The sequence below is a fragment of the Eriocheir sinensis genome, chromosome 4, assembly GCF_024679095.1.
Source record: "Eriocheir sinensis breed Jianghai 21 chromosome 4, ASM2467909v1, whole genome shotgun sequence".
Lineage (NCBI taxonomy): Eukaryota > Metazoa > Arthropoda > Malacostraca > Decapoda > Varunidae > Eriocheir > Eriocheir sinensis.
In genome coordinates, this window is record NC_066512.1 from 766,293 (window position 1) to 772,885 (window position 6,593).

General features: G+C 43.9%; 1 pseudogene; it reads right to left on the reverse strand.

The window, feature by feature from the left end:
- Positions 1–4,107: 4,107 nt before the first annotated feature.
- LOC127007885 (glutathione peroxidase-like) lies at positions 4,108–5,514 on the reverse strand (annotated as a pseudogene).
- Positions 5,515–6,593: the final 1,079 nt, after the last annotated feature.

Consider the following 6,593-nt stretch of genomic DNA (forward strand, 5'->3'; position numbering starts at 1 on the left):
CAGGCAAGTGTTTATAGTGGCGCCATCTTCTCTTGGCTCATACTGCCCCCCGGAACTCGTTCTTGATTCACTTGGATGGTTTCCTCTAGAGTCCGGGTTGATGGGTGGTCTTCAGGACAGCATGTGGGTAGTTTTAAGCCACTCGGCGGTGACTGAAAAATCCGAGGTGGTAGCGTGGGGATTCGAACCCGCGTCGTCCATCACGTGGTGAATGTGGGCCCAGCACGTTACCACTCAGCCACCGGTAGACCGCTAGGCAGCGTTGTCTGACTCAAATTCGTGGCTGTGACTTTAATCGAGGAGCACAGCTGTTTTATCGTGTCCTTTGATGTGAAAAAAATGTTGGTGCGTTTTTTACATCATCTCTTAACATAATCATCAAGTGAGGAAATATATTTTTGCAATATTATAGTTGACATCAAGCTAAAACAAGTATAAAATTAGAGTTGGCTCAGAACTCATACATGCGAACTGTAAACATAACTCTTGCCACGGAGAAATCGTCAGCCGCTGGATGAGGGGCATTTACAAAGGATTAAGCACAGGTAGTCTGTAATCATCCTCTGGAACAAATCGTCGAATTCCTTCATCTTTGGCTTCGTGGTGCAGTGGTTAGCACACTCGGCTCACAACCGAGAGAGCCCGGGTTCGATTCCCGGGCGGAGTGGAAAAATTTGGGTGGCTTTTCTGATACCCTACGCCCCTGTCCACCCAGCAGTGAATGGGTACCAGGTATTAATCGGGGGTTGTGTCCCGTCTCCTGGGATCTGTTCCCTTCTCCCATAATTCCTTCCCCTCCTGTCTCTCTCCGGCATATGACCACAGATGTTGCGCCGACTAAACGAAACTTTCCAACTTCCCTCCATCTTTCTATTTTGGACAGTGTGCACTCTGAGTACTTGGGTCTGAAGAGTGATGTACACGAGTTATTTCCGGGCGGTGGCGCCTGTCGTCTGGCAGAGGGGCTGTAATTCGTTTTCAGTAAAAATGCTGTGTTGAATACATTCGTTTGATGTGTCGGTGACACTTCTGAAAACGCCTATAGCTGTCATCATCTACAATAAACATTCTTGGTCTATCCCTAACTCAAAATCTTACCTGGAATCTTCACATCTCCTCTCTCGCTAAATCCGCTTTCTTGAGAGTAGGAGTTCTGTAACGTCTCCGGCAGTCCTTTTACTTCTTTCAGATGATACCCACACACAGGGGCCTTGCCCGCTCTAGTATGCATCTCGAGGGGCTCCACACACACGTCTTTTTGTAGCAAAGTGAGGTCAAAGGCCCTTCGTCTCATCAGCTCTTTTCCTCTTACTAGCAGTCCTTTTTATCCCTTCCGGTAGTAAACTCTGGAACAGTCTCCCTTCGTCTGCATTTCCTACTGCCTACGACTTGAACTCTATCAAGAAGAAAATATCGGGACATTTCTCCACCCGCAATTGACCTCTTTTTGTCCTTTCGTTCGTTTTTTGTGTTGTTGGAGCAGCGTCCAGCGGGCCTTTTTCTTCCTGTTATTGTTTCTTTCTTTTGAGATGCCTCCATTGTTGTAAATATATATATATATATATATATATATATATATATATATATATATATATAGAGAGAGAGAGAGAGAGAGAGAGAGAGAGAGAGAGAGAGAGAGAGAGATGAAGATATATAGATATATAGATAAATAGATAGAGATAGATAGATAGATATATGGATAGGTAGGTAGGTAGGTAAATAGATAGATAGATAGATAGATAAATGTGTGTGTGTGACACGTGTCTGTGTGTGTGTGTGTGTGTGTGTGTGTGTGTGTGTGTGTGTGTGTGTGTGTGACACGTGTGTGTGTGTGACACGTGTCTGTGTGTGTGTGTGTGTGTGTGTGTGTGTGTGTGTGTGTGTGTGTGTGTGTGTGTGTGTGTGTGTGTGTGTGTGTGTGTGTGTGTGTGTGTGTGTGTGTGTGTGTGTGTGTGTGTGTGTGTGTGTGTGTGTGTGTGTGTGTGTGTGTGTGACACGTGTGTGTGTGTGTGTGTGTGTGTGTGTGTGTGTGTGTGTGTGTGTGTGTGTGTGTGTGTGTGTGTGTGTGTGTGTGTGTGTGTGTGTGTGTGTGTGTGTGTGTGACACGTGTGTGTGTGTGTGTGTGTGTGTGTGTGTGTGTGTGTGTGTGTGTGTGTGTTGTGTGTGTGTGTGTGTGTGTGTGTGTGTGTGTGTGTGTGGGGGTCTGGCCTGATCAAAATTGATGGGTAACTATGTTGTTATGCGCGTGACTTATATTTTTCTCTTAAACTTACTATTTTTTTTAGATTTAATACTATACAGACTATTTTAATATGCAAAATTGGAAATGGAGAGAGGGTCTCTCTCTTCTCCTTTTTATCTTCTAAGCAGGAGAAGGACCTAATGTCCTCACTCTTCCTCCTTCTCCACTGTGATAATACATCTGTCCATACTACCACGCTACTGATAGGCTGCCCTTCCTTTCCATACAGAGTCAAAGGGCGTGAGTAAAAGAGATGAACACCCCACATTCTGTGCCTCTTGTCATCAAGTGTGATGTATTCACTTCATCACATCATTTCATTGTATTTATAATTATGACAAACTGTCTGGTCTATTATACATATGTATGTATTGAACAGCATCTATTTTTTTTTCATTGTAAAATTTCATGTAGATATAGTTATTTTTTGTATGAATTTTGCAATATATGTTTGACTGGGTATTCTTACTTATGCTATATTTGAATCAAAGTCTCGTTTTGACGCAACAATAACAATAAAGAGGTTCATAATTCGAACCTTAATAAATAATGGCTGGTATTATTAAAGGATTTTTTAGACTGCAACAAGCAGCCTCAAAAGATTTGTGTTCTCTATAAACTGTTTCATCACCTTCTGGCTTCATAAACCAACTGCTTAACCCGGTAGCAACGACGGGCCAAATTTGTGGCCCTACCGTGTAGCAGCGACGGGCCAAATTTGTGCCATGATATAAACCCCCCAAAATAGATGATACATAATCTGATCACAAATGCTTTGATATATATTATGAAATGGTTTGTGTGAAGGGTGATTTTTTCTCATTTTTCTTGCTTGAAGGGACCATTAAGAAACATGATCCCCGCTACTGCCACCGGGTTAAAATACTGGTAGGTTGGTTCCATAATCAATGAGTTAACTTGAAAGTCACTCACTAATTAAGGATTCACTACATGGCTTCCGGAACAAAAGATCCTGTTTGTCTATTCTACTCTCCATTCATAAAGACCTCTTTCAGTCTATGACAACCAAGTCACTAGACGTCGTCTTTGGATTTTCAGAAAGCATTTGATAACGTTCCACACCATAAATTACTTACAGAATCAAGCCCCTAGCTAGACATTTCAGGTAAAGTACGCCACTTGATCGCAAAATAGCAGAACAGGAGACAATAAAGGGTATTGACTGATAGAATTGCCTCAGAATGGTCACCAGTCACCAGAGTTGTCCTTCAGTGCTCAATTCTAGGCCCAGTGCTGTTCATAACATATGTCACTGACGTTGATGCAGGACTCCGTAATTATTTTACTAAATTTGCGGCGACCCGAGGATTGGTAATTTGGCCCTCTTAGACTAAGTCAGGCAAAGCTTCCAAGATTTGAATGAAATATCATCTTGGACTGAGAGATGGATATGGATGATATGAATAAGTGCCAATATCTTCAAGTTGGAACAGAAAAAAAAAAAAGTACGATTATGAAGTATGTGACATGAAACTCAACATCGTTCAGTGTGTCAAGGACCTGGGTGTCAAAATCGTTCAGTGTGTCAAGGACCTGCGTGCCAAAATCGCGTCACTGAACCATTGCGATTTAATATTGTGTGGTGACTTCATCTGGAGATGATACGTCGCTTAGAATGGGTTTTGTTATTGTATTATCAGTTTGAAGGTTTAAAGGGACAATATATGGCGAGTTTATAAAGCCTGTGGAAGAACCTTTAAACCCTTTATCCGATTATTTGAAATAGGATTGGATTTCCCTCTCGAAATCATCCTTCTCCTTCCAGTCTGTCACATCCCAGATGCAACTATAGGTAAAACACTCCGGTGCATCCTGCAGTCGGTATTTTTTAAGGGAACCATATATTTCTGTTAGAGAAAAGACTTTACTATTTCATGAACAGTATAGGAAAACAAACTTCCTAGCACTCAGATCCCCACCCAGCCGCCTCGCCCATCCACGTCAGCCGCCCCCAAGCAGGAGAGCTACGGCCAGAATGCACAACAGCCCTCGCCCTCCTGCTGATTTCAGACATCGCCCACTCGAGGTTTCTGGCGATGGCGTCACAGGCGGGTTGCTGCGTGTGGATGGGTGTGAGGGGCTCCTAAGGATACATCAGACTGCTAGCACCATTTGGCATTTAGAAGAGTGTTTATGTCATCCTCGAGAGCAGCAGTTGTGATCACGGTTGGATGGTAACGGGTGTATGGCTTGCCGGTCTTGTCAATCAGGAACTTTTCAAAGTTCCTGCTCGTAGTAGAGACCTGACGAGTATTCGGTGTCGGTGTACTCACAACCGCTCTGGACAGATGAAAAAAGGGTGTTGTAATACCAAATTTTCCTTAACTTTTACTTATTCTATAAGGCTCTACTCTATCAAATGTCACCTTTCCATTTGTTCTTTTCTTCTTTCCTTATAGCAAACATATTTATGCAAGAATGAGCAAGGCTTACCTTTAGAAAAGTGAAGATGGGATCTTCATCAGCCCCGTTGACTTCAGTCTTCCTAAAGAGGGTCATGCTGGGCTCAAAGCCACCTCCGGGACGTACGTATTTGATCCCGTTAATGATTTCATTGGCAGTCGCCCCTGGTTCTTGCTATGGCGTGTTAATGAAGAGCACCACGGAGCAGAGAGATTGGGGTCAGACAAAATCAAAATCTCTAAGCGAAAAAGGGTATTTTTAAAGACAGCGATCGCTGAGAGGTGGTGATATTCTACCCAGTTTATCAGTTCATTAAGTTTTGCATCAGTACTCAATACAAAGATTGTTTTCACATAAGCGATGGAACGATAAAAAGCATCCCAGGCAACTGAAACTCACCAGACCAAACTGGTTACAAGGAAATCCAAGGATAACGAATTTCTGATCTGCATAGATCTCCGCCAGTGCATTCATTTGGGTGTATGAGGCGATGGTGAGCCCTCAGTAGGTGGCCACATTGGCTACCAACACCACCTGTCGGGTATGAAAATGAGTACAAGTCATCAGAAGAAAGGTATGGTGGTATTTAAGAAAAGGTATGATATCCCAGAAAAAGCATAAGTTCACCTTAAAACTGAGGTTCAACACTTACCTGACCTCGGTAATTTCCAAAGTCTATTGTTTCATTGGTACCCAAGACGTCAGCAGAAAACTGATAGAAGTCACCCTCCACTTCGCCACACAGCCGTCGGGAAATAATGGTGGAGGCTGCCGGGCCCAGGAGGGCCGCGGCTGCCACCAACGGTAAAAGGCGGGCCATGGGAGTGCTGGCTGCTGGCGGAGGACAGGCGTTATATATGCGTAAATGCAGCTGACTCACGCAAAACATACAAGGACACGTGGTCGTGGATCGATGCTGTGTTATACTGAGAACGCACATGTGTCAGGAACAGGTGGCTGGCCGATGCTGGGAGTTGAGACTTTAATTTTTTAGTTTTTTTTATTACAACAAAGGAGACAGCTCAAGGGCACAACAAAGAGTAAACAGTAATAAAAAGAAAGTCCGCTACTTGGTGCTCACATAAAGAATCCAAACAGGTGGTCGAAAGAGAGGTCAATTTCGGGAGGAGAGGTGTCCTGATGCCCTTCTCTTGAAAGAGTTCAAGTCGTAGGCAGGAGGAAATACAGAAGAAGGAAGATTGTTCCAGAGTTTACTAGCGTGAGGGATGAAAGAGTGAAGATGATGGTTAACTCTTGCATAAGGGGTTTGGACAGTATAGGGATGAGCATGAGTAGAAAGTCGCGTGCAGCGGGGCTACGGGAGGGGGAGAGGCATGCAGTTAGCAAGTTCAGAAGAGTAGTCAGCGTGAAAATATCTATAGAAGAAAGAGAGGAAACATGGCGGCGGAAATTAAGAGGTAGAAGAATATCAGTAACAGGAGAGCTGATGAGACGAAGAGCCCTAGACTCCACTCTGTTCAAGAGAGCTGTGTGAGTGGAGCCCCCCACACGTGAGATGCATACTCCATACGAGGGCGGACAAGGCCCCTGTATGTGGATAGCAACTGTGCGGGGGAGAAGAACTTGCGGAAACGATACAGAACGCCCAACCTCGAGGAAGCTGATTTAGTGAGAGACGAGATGTGAAGTTTCCAGTTAAGATTTTGAGTTAAGGATAGACCGAGGATGTTTAGTGTTGAAGATGGTGACAGCTGAGTGTTGTCGAAGAATAGGGGATAGGTGTTTGGAAGATTGTGTCGAGTTGATAGGTGGAGAAATTGGGTTTTTGAGGCATTGAAGGACACAAGGTTCCTTTTACCCCAATCGGAAATGATAGCAAGGTCTGAGGTTAAGCGTTCTGCAGCCTCCAGTCTGGAGTCATGTAATTTCTGTTGAGAGGGTCTTCTGTTGAAAGAAGTGGAATAAT